Raw genomic sequence first — 11,177 nt, 5'->3', positions numbered from 1 at the left:
GGGCCACTTTTCTATTGCAGAAGAGTTGGGATTAATTAGAAAATACTCTTCTGTCTTCTATTTTTACTATGGAAGGAGAAAAGAGGGATTCTTGGTAACATAGGTAGCACAGGTAAATGTGGGCTTACCCAAAAAAAGAAAATAGTTGACAGACTAGCTGCTTTTGCTGCAGGCTTAAATGCTTACAAGAGAGGGAAGTGAATTAGAACACGTGAATAGGTCATTTTGAAAAGTCGCTTTGTGTGTGGGAAGAGACAGGTTGATGGAGAGGCCCACAAGTGTCTGACAAGGCAGACAGCTGAGTCCCAGTTTAGTCCCCTGTGTACATATGCATGTGTGTGTCCTTGGGCACAACACTTACCTCTCTCACATCTCTATTTTTTCCATCTGTAAAATGAGGCATCATTGTGGCACTTACCACATAAGGTCATTGAGAAGATTATATTAGATGATGCATATAGCACATATCTACATAAAATGTATCCAACAAAGGATATATCTTTCTGCTGTTATCCATTCACACTTTCTTTCTGTATGATCTTATTTTGGGTTCATAGTGTACCTTTTGCAAGCTTCCTTGGCAATTTACAGAAATGCAGGTGGTCTTACTTCACTTCCTGCTGAAATGAGAGAGCAATCGGTACTTTAACCATCTAGGGATGAGATATAGAGATCTTATGCAATCTCTACTTGGCTTTGAAAACAGAAGGCACTTAGGATCTGCTTGTCACCTAACTTGGAGCCAAATAAAATGCTAAGTGTAGGAAATATGTCAGTTCTCACAAGGGCAGGCCTCCTATCACATCCCTTCTCCATCAGACTGCTTCTGGGAGCTGAGAGGGCCTCCTAGGTGGGGTCCCCCTGTTTTTTTCTTAGTTTGGGTTTAAGTGGAGGCATTGGTAACCAACAGCCATGAGTCAGGTACCTCAGTCTTTCTCCAGTGGTGTTTCTCATCATGCCCAGGCTGATTTGACACTAAAAAAGGACCAGGACCTCCTCACTATGTCACCTCCCTTTTAAAAAAAAATTCACAGTAACTTTGTCACAGTGTTCAGGTTGAGGGTGATAGCTCAGGTTCAAAACCTCACCACAGTATTTCCTGTGGTTTCTATTGCATTTCATTACACTGTGCTAGAAAAGTGCAAGGGGAAGTGCTGCTATCATTACCTTGCGGAAAAGCAAGTATTTCTGCAAGTTTATGGTAACACAGAAACAATCAATGCCAGATGCAAGCCGGGGATGGTGCGTACCTATAGTCCCAGCTGCCTGCAAACTGAGGTGGCAGGATTACTTGAGCCTAGGAGTTAGAGACCAGCCTGAGCAACATAGCAAGAACCTGTCTCTAGAAAATTAAAAAAAAAAAAACAAAATATCAGACGCAAATTCATCAAAGATTTGGTATGAGAACCTGTTCTTTCTCCAAAGTGATTGTGGTAATTATTTTTTATAATAATAGTTTTCATAGTTCAAAACTTTATAGACCAAGTGAATTGACTTCACTGATAAAAGATAAAACTTCTCATGGCTGTGACTTAGATATTCTAAAAACATACAACCACAGAGCCAGAAGGGCCCTTAGCAGCATCTGTTACTGGTGGCTGCCTGCAGGAGGCTGTCTGAAGTAGAGGTTGGTGGTCCCAACTGCTATCCCTTAAGCTCTGAGATTCTGGATAAGTTGCATACCCTATCTGAGCTCTGCTCCTCTTCATAGTCTTGCAAGGTTGTTGTAGAAAGATTAAGTGAGGTAACCACGCATGCAAAACAGTTAACACAGTTTAATTAACAATTAGCCGATGAACACACAATTAGTGCTGTTATTGAACAGTTGCTCAACATTTGGTAATAACCATTATCATCATCATTATCATCTTATTTCTACAACTTTACAGGGCTGAGGGTGTCATGCACTTAGTTCTCTATTCTGGTCAGTCTCTGGGGTCAGCTTTCCTGCTGTGTAACTGAACTCTCTTATCTTTCCCGCAATAGAGGAAGCCCATTTCTTCTCATCCAACTCTTGCTCTGTCCTGAATCTGACATAGTATTATTTAAGTCTCCCCACCTTTCAGGGCCCCTATTCCTTTTTCTTTGAAATTACCTGCTGGTAATTTCTTTGAAATTAGGGGGAGTGTTGGTGATCTGAAGGGCCTTGCAACTTTGCCACTATGTATAGTAACATCCTTCTGGTAACTGAAGGCATTGCCAGGCCAGGCTTCCATCTTGGGCCATTCCTCTGTAGCCATGGGTAGGACTCCCCACAATGGTGCTGAGAAAATGGTGATGAATGGATGTTTGGTGTGGTTGTTTTCCCCACAGGTCTCGGATCTCCTCTCATCATTCTGAGTGTTCTGCTGAGGATCTCTTCTCGTTACACCTAACTTATACCATAGGGAAGAACAAAAGTCAGAGTGTTGCTCTTGTCCTTGTCTTTGACCTTGGCCAATCCATTCAAATAACAGATCAAGGTGGGGGCCAACTTACAGCTAGGTTCTGCCATGAACCTAAGCTAATTTGAAAAAGTGCCAACAAAATGAATAATACTAATAGCTACAATACATTGAAAACACTATGCTCTATTGGACATGCATTTACTTGTTTAATTCTTGTGACTGTCCAAGGTACACTCGCCCCCATTATACAGATGAGAAAACTAAGAGAAATTAAGTAATATGCCAATGGTCAAGCCAATGCTAAGGGCAGAGATGGGTTTTGACCCCAGGAGCTTGATCCAAGAGTCTCTGTTCTTGACCACCTATGAGGCACTTCTAGACAGATTTCTCACCATTTTTTAAAAGTACTCATCCAGGAAAGATGCTCAGAGGCAAGAAGATGGGCTAGATGAACTCCAGAGGAGTGTTTCACTCCATCATGCTGCCAAGCCAATGCCACAGCCCCATCATCGCGTGGCTCCATAATGAAGGACCACAGACTGTGGGGCTTAAACAACAGAAAAATATTGTCTCACACTCCTGGAAGCTAAAATTCAGAAATCAAGGTGTTGGCAGGTTGGTTCCTTTGAGGGCTGTGAGGGAAGGATCTGTTCCAGGCCTCTGTCCTTGGCTTGCGGATGGCTATCTTCTCATGCGTCTCTTCATGTTATCTTCCCCCTATGTGTCTGTGTCCAAATTTTCCTTTTTATAAGGGCATATGTCATATTGGATTAGGGTCTACACTAATGACCTCATTTTAACTTGATTACCTCTGTAAAGAGGCTGTCTCCAAATCAGGTCACATTCTGAGGTAGGAGGGGTTAGGACTCCAAAATATATTTTTTGCTGGGGTGATATATTTCAACCCACAACAGCTCCCCTGTCATTTCAAGGTAATAATGAGTGTGATGACTCCATTTCCTCACAGCAGGGAAGTGGTTTACTTAACAGCAAACTGTCAAAGAGGTTTAGGTTTTAGAATCAGACAGGGCAACTTTGTTAATGCCTCATTTGCTACTTTTTGCCAATAGTCAAGTAAGTGGATCTCTGGTACTCATTTAAAAAACAGAAAAACAGGAACAGGTTTAAGAAATAAATAAAGGGAAAGTTTCAATCAATGTCTTACTTTTAGAAGCCTTGACTGCTGGTATCGTGGAACTGACTCTTAGTGAATCAAACACTCTTCAGGAATTAGATCACCAAAGGGAAGGTCATATTTTCTAAATAGTTGCCTGAAATAATTAATTAACTTCACTTAGAGGAGTAACTTACCTTCAGAATGATTTATTAATGGATTGGTGATTCCACTTATAAATGCTATTGTTGATAAATGGCATTACACTCATAAGAATTGCTTACAGTCAATACAATTATCTTTTTTCTTATTTTATCCAGGGTAAATATAATTGCTGCAATAAATTAGAGAGGAAACAAGAGTATAGGGAATATTAACTTCAAGATGTATTTAATGAAGGAATAACAACATCGATATTGAATGACTTCATGTTGTGAAGTTGTCACAACCAAAATGGAGTCACTTGTGTTAAAAAAAAAAAAAAAAACCCTCACAAATAGAGCTATGAAGGCTGTGAAGAGAGAGTTCTCATGTTTGCATGCCTGATTTTAAAAAAGTCTATCATAAAAGACTCTGCAACAACCACAACCTTGCACAAAGGCCATCATAACCTTACACAAAAAATACTTCTGCAAGGACATCTGCCCAGGAACTGTCTGCCCAACCTCAGACTGGCACCACCCTTGTTATTGATCTTTGTAGCCAAAGGTAATCATTTCAAAATAATTATGTATCCTTCTCATTTTTTCCTTTAAAACTCCTTGTCTTTTTTTTTTTTTTTTACCTCCCTGAATGCACACATAGTTTACTATGGCACATGCATTCCCATTGCAATGCCCTACTCCCAAATAAACATCATTTTCTTTTAGAGAGCCTGTCTGTATTGGTTACTTTGTTGACAATATGTTGGTTAAGTCAGGCACTGAAGAAGTAAAACTGATGGAATCATAGCCATCTATTGCCTAAGGAGGGCCAGATTTGAAAATGATGACTGTGAACATTATTTTTAGGATTCCTAGTCTTTTGTTCATTAAAATTTGAACGTTATAGAGCAAGGTAGAGAAAATGTGGAGTCTAGCTATGCTACCGTTTGTGTAAAAAGTATGTGAAAAGGTTATCTATACATTGTCTATATATATGCATCTGAGGAACGACACAGGAGAAAGTCCTAGCTAGGGACCAGAGGCCTGGGAAGAGGAAGACTAAGACTTCACTGTATATTCTTTCCTAGTTTTGTTGTTCAATTTATACTGGATCCATTAATAACACCTGTTTTAAGAAGTGAGCACATGTTTCTGACAACTGCACCTCCACACAATTAAACTAGCTATGGATGCCCAGGTTGCAGGTTGCCCCAAGAATCCTTCCAGCCTCCTTTTCCCTGTGCTAATCCTCGGGGCTGCTTCTGGGCAAGATCTGAAATTTAGCTTTAGTTGATCTTGATGTGTATTCCCTCTCCTTTCAGCAGCTGCCTCCTTTCTCCTCATCAGAAGCTGAGGCGCTTCTTTCAAGTCTTGAAGAAATGAAATTTCAGGCCTCATGAAAACTGAAGCAAGAGACATTTGGCTTGTTACATCCCACGGTTTTAGTGATTCGAAAGGTTAGGTCTCTTTATGCTGGTATGTACCATATTTGAAGAAAGACCCTGTCCAGCCATAGAATCCTCAAATGTCATCCAAGTCAGCAAGTGCAACCCCATATTGTTTGACTCCCTTCTCCGGCATCCCCATTCCAAGGGTGGTCCTTCCTGTGCTTGCCTGCCAATGGCAGCTGCCCTTTGATCAAACTCCTAGTGGTACAAAAATCCCCTCTATGGTGCTGAACTTGAACTCTGTGTAACTTCCACCCATGACTCTGGCTCTGCCACTCTGTGCCCTCTGATATGAGTTTAATTCCTGTTCTCAGGGAGGCCCCTTTAAGTGGGCCGTACTGTCTTCCCTCAGTCTCTTCCAAGCAAACAAGCCCAGCGCCTTCTGCTAACCTGGACTTCAGATAATCTGCTCTCCTGCCGCCCACTCCAAAGTGTCTGTTGCTCTATAAGTGTAGAGTTCCCAACAGTGAAGGCAAGTTTTACCAGAGCCCTGAGCAGCTGGGAGGAGACATAACCATTACCAGCCTTACTCTATATGTTGTAAATTTAAAATTTAAGATGAGATCAGAGCATGATTTCCCTTTTTTCCTTTTGGAGGTAAGGGGGGAGTAGTTAAGTCACACTGTCATATTACATCATTGATTCATTTGGAACTGATTTTTGCATAAAATACCGCAATTATTTTCACAGTGTGGCTTTGAATCCCATGTTTGCTTTTTTGGAAGCAAAACAGAGCCTTGCACCTTTCCCTGTACCATTTCATCCTGTTAGTCCATGGTTAGAACTCATAGCAGCATTTTAGACCCAGATTCTGTCTTCTCATGTATTTCCCTGGTGAGTTAACAAAACCTGCCTTTGTTTTCATCTAAATCAGTGATAAAAATGCTCCTTGCAGGGACAGGACTCAGATCAGATTCCATTCCACCTGGGAGGTGAAAGAATGGCCAATTGGGAGGGGGTCCAAAGAACATTTGAGTGCTTGGAGGGTTTTCTGACCAGAACACTTTTGTTTATTTCATTCAGAATGAGCATTGACATTTGTAAAGCATGAAGGTAACTGCATGTATTTCTGTTCACGAAAAAAGTCTAATTTCTTAAAAGGGTGTTCACAATAGCAAAGACTTGGAACCAACCCAAATGTCCAACAATGATAGACTGGATTAACAGAATGTGGCACATATACACCATGGAATATTATGCAGCCATAAAAAATGATGAGTTCATGTCCTTTGTAGGGACATGGATGAAATTGGAAATCATCATTCTCAGTAAACTATCACAAGAACAAAAAACCAAACACCGCATATTCTCACTCATAGGTGGGAATTGAACAGTGAGATCATATGGACACAGGAAGGGGAACATCACACTCTGGGGACTGTGGTGGGGTGGGGGGAGGGGGGAGGGATAGCATTGGGAGATATACCTAATGCTAGATGACGAGTTAGTGGGTGCAGCGCACCAGCATGACACATGTATACATATGTAACTAACCTGCACAATGTGCACATGTACCCTAAAACTTAAAAGTATAATAAAAAAAAAAGAAAAAAAAAAGGGTGTTTTCAGCAGGGCTTGGAGAGAGTGGAAGGAACGTGGAAAGAGCCTGCACACACTGTCCATCATTTCTCTCAAGGTCTGAAGGCATGGGGAAAGTGCTTGGGGATGACTGGCCAGGAGGCTTGACTTCTGCTTTCAGCACCCAGAGCTTTAGAGTTTCTCATTTACAGTGGCTCCAGAGTTCAGAAAGAACTTTAATGAAGAATTTTGGCTTTTAAAATCCATTGTCTAATTATGCTTTTCTTGTATATTTATTTTTGGGAACGAGCATTTTATCAAGTGGGAATTTAGGAATCTTAGATTACTAGAAATGAAAGAATCTTAAATTTTAGAATCCTCATTTGTAAAATGGGACAATAAATGCACCTGTTGTGTAAAAGTTGTAAAGACTTCATGAGAAAGTGCATAGATAGTGTTCTGGGTAGATTCTGGCTCATTTTAAAGGCTCAGTGAATGTGAACCATTATCATCATGATGGCAGCAGAAACAATAGCCATTTCTCCCCTCATCCACACTGAGAAATTTTGGGTGAAAAATTATAAAGAATGTTCTAGTAACTAAAGCTAATCAACAGGGTAATTAGAAGGTGGTGACCGTCCATTCTTTAGTGGTATTGGAGCAGAAACTTGTCATCTTGGGAATGTTCTTAGTGGAAGTGTCTCTGTGAGACAGATTATGAGCTATATGACCTCTTCCAGCCAAATGAGAAAGTCCAGCCACTTACTGTTTTTTTGTTTTTTGTTTTTTTTTAGATTGCAGTGTGGTAGTGCCAGGAGGCCCTGACCTCATTCCAGCTAAGGTCCCCTCATTTCTCTCATTAGTGTTCCCAGGACTGGCCCTAGCCACAAGGACCAGCATAGTTTGTCCCACTATTTGTTGAAAAAAATACAGTCATCTGGAAACATAGTATTTGTGGGACCCCAGACTTCTGTTCTTTTTCTTTTGTCTCATCTTAAAAGCTGGAAGATGTGTAGTGTTGATCTTGGGTCAGAACAGTTGATCTAAGGCCTTTATTGAAATTAGCAAAAAGTGATTGCAAATAAATTCCTGAAACAACTAACAACAACAAATGGACAAAATCCATAACAACAAAAAAAGAAAGAAGATTGAAAAAGAGAAAAAAAGAAAATCCAGAAATCTAGTTAGAAAACTTTAAGGATCTAGGGAATGATGTTTAAGTGCCTTTATTATTTCATCATGAGTGAGAAAATTTTGAAAATAGAATATAGGAAAACTAAAAGGGGTATATCTTTGTATATTGCTCAAAATTATGCATCACTCTTATGCATAATTGATTATTGGCCAGGTAAGACTAATGCTAGATTAATTTAATAACAGTCTTGTTTTTTGTTGAACCAGAATCAAAGTTTAGGGAAATACTGTCTAAGACTCAAATTCTTTTTTTAGGCACCCGCCACCACGCCTGGCTAATTTTTGTATTTTTAATAAATACAGAGTTTTGCCATGTTGGCCAGGCTGGTCTCAATCTCCTGACCTCAGGTGATCCACCCACCTTGGCTTCCCAAAGTGCTGGGATTACAGGCATGAGCCACCACGCCCGGCCTCAAATCCTTTTTAATAATACAGCATGGTGGTTCTGAGCATTGGCTTCAACATCAAGCTGCCTGGGCTTGAACCCTGGCCCACATTTACTAGCTGTGTAACCTTAGCAAGTTGCTCGTCTCTCTGTGATTTCATTTCTCCATCTCTAAAAAACACACGTAAGTGAGATATGATTAGGGTTACGTGAAAGTGTATTAAAAATCTGACCTATACTTAAGTATTAAGCAATCATTATGACTATTTCTCCTATTATGCCCATGGCAAGTCAGGTTGTTTGGATTACCTGGTTCATAATTCAGGCATCAACATTAATTGGGTGGCATTATACTCAAGTTACGGTTGCCATACCCAGGAGGAAAAAACAGACCCAGAACACAGTAAGTAAATATTTTACCTACATACGGGGATAGATGGTTTTTGCCCAGAACTTACACTATGTATTCATAGCAGAATCCTTTCCGTTTCCAGTTTCTCAAAAGGAAGTAAAATGGAACAGTTCAGGAGAGTTGTTAGTTGTAGAATGAGAGAATGCTCTGTTGCCCTCGCCTGAACTATTTTAGGCTGGATTGCTATTTCTAGGGACTAATCAGGCAAGAACTGTGATCTGGTTCCTGCTTGAGCAGGTGTTATATGCAAAAAAGAAAATAGAAGAAAAAAAAAAGAAAGATGCTTGGAAATGCTACTCAACCAGAATCTGTACTAAAGCTCTGGCTATGTTAGTACCTCATCTACTAGGATGGAAATTATATTTTCTTTTTAAAAAATGAATTGCAGAGTTGAGGAAGAATGTTAGCATTAGGAATATCAAATTATCATATTTTTCACCTTGCAAAGACTCACAAAACTCTTGGTCAGCTTTGTCCTTATAAACTATGGCTTAGATTGAGTTGTCATAAATATAAAAATGTTTTTCATTTTGAGAATGTTTAGCTTTTTCCTCCACATTGACGGGACTGTGATGTCTTGTGTTCTTGAAAACTACTGGGATTAATAGTGTGCAGAAGAGCCAAAATTGATCATTTTTTAAAGAAGTTTCCTGGAAATTTTTCTCATTAACTATTGGTCAGGGTGAAATATTGGTCATTAAGTATTGGTCTAGCCTAAAATAACAGAAGTTATAGAGTTTCTGGAGAGATTCTAACTAGAAGAGATTCTCTTCAGGCTGGATGGCTTAGACATGTCCTGCCTGTAAGCAGAGAAATAGACTCAATGATCCCTGGTGCTCTTTTAGTTCTGTGCCTACTGGGCCCAGGATGGCTTGGCATGGAGGCAGCCTCCTTTGCAATAGGTGGTGGGAAATCACTACAGTAACACTGCTCAGTATCTGGCTGAGAGCAGAGCCAGAGCTGGGGAGCCTTCAGGAAGACCTGAAATGCTCAGGGAAGTTATAAGACTTTGACTGAACTGGCACACTGACAGCACAACTAATGGGATCAGCAAGCTTGATCTTTTTGAAAAAACTTATTATTTTTCATGTTTTAGGGACAGAGTTTTGCTCTGTTGCCCAGGCTGGACGATAGTGGTGCAATCATAGCTCATTGCAGCCTCAAACTCCTGGGCTCAAGATACCCTCTTGCCTCAGACTTCCGAGTAGCTAGGACTACAGGCACATGCCGGCATGCTCAGCTAATTTTTATATTTTTAATTTGTTTTTGTAGAGATGGGGCCTCCCTGTGTTGTCCAGGCTGCTCTGGAACTGATCCTCCCGCATTGGCCCCCCAAAATATTGGGATTACAGGCCTGAGCCACTGCACCCGACCAGCTTGATCTTGAGTAATAAATTGACCCTTAGTTAGAAAGGCTAATATAGACTAATTTTTGTGTTCATTCAACAAACATGTATTGAACATTGATCTGTGTGCCAGTGATGTCCTAGATAAGGAGATACAAAGATAAGCAAAGCATCATTATTCATGATTTTATGGAGCTTATGATATGATACAGGAGACCTATATTAACTAACCATATGCATATACAATTACAGACTGTGATGAGATTCCTGAAGAAAATTACAGGGCACAGTGAGAGTGTACAAGATGGGAACCTAACTGGATAAAGAGATGGTGGTCAGAATTTGAAATTGTGCAGGCTTCCCTGAGAACGTGGTTGAGATCTGTAGGACAAAGAAACTAGAAAACCAGGTAAGATGGAACTTTCCAGGGAGAGGCATGGGAAAGCTGCTGAGGTGGCCAAGTGAAGAGAACAGTGCTATAAAATGAAGCTAATGAGGAGTATGGTGGCAGCAGGGTTCACATAATCATTTTAGTCTTCAGCCAAAGTGCAACAGGAACACTTTGAAAAGATTTTAAGAAAGCAGCGACAGAAGGAGTAGAATGATTAGATGTTAATTATGAACAATTCTGACTACAATGAAGAGAAATCAGTGATGGTGCACAAGGTGGATATGCTGTGGTAGAAACAAGAGATGAGGGTAGCTTGAACAGGTGATCGCACTGGAGATGAAGAAAGGTAGACAGACTCCAGATCCCTATGGAGATTAAATTGACAGTAGTTGGTGCTGGACTGGGAAAACATCTGTGGGGTGGGGAAGATAAAAACTCCAGATTTGAATATATTGTGGATGCCCAGATGAAGGACACACTTGGATTTTTGGATCAGGTCAGAGGGAGGGTTTGGGAGGTTCTCTTGGTCTCTCTAAACTAAGTGAGGAAGAATCCTTCAAGCTAGATGTGGTGGAGGACAACATCTCCATTCCTCTTGGCCGTGCATTCCTGGAGAAGGTCTCTAAGGCTTCCTGAGTATTGGCCTTAGATTTGGATTATTTCCAAAAGGCTCTAGGAAGGAAGGCCTCACATCCATCATGTTCCTTATTATAGGCCAGTACTTGAAGAATGTCCATCGTAGTCAAAATATGTCTCTTCAAATATTTACAGATAAAAATTTGATAGGTTTTTCCCCCAAAAGAACAGAGAATTAGAAGTGATTATGGTAAGATAGAGAG

This window comes from Pan troglodytes, chromosome 13 (assembly GCF_028858775.2).
Source record: "Pan troglodytes isolate AG18354 chromosome 13, NHGRI_mPanTro3-v2.0_pri, whole genome shotgun sequence".
Lineage (NCBI taxonomy): Eukaryota > Metazoa > Chordata > Mammalia > Primates > Hominidae > Pan > Pan troglodytes.
Note: the sequence above shows the minus strand (reverse complement) of the source record.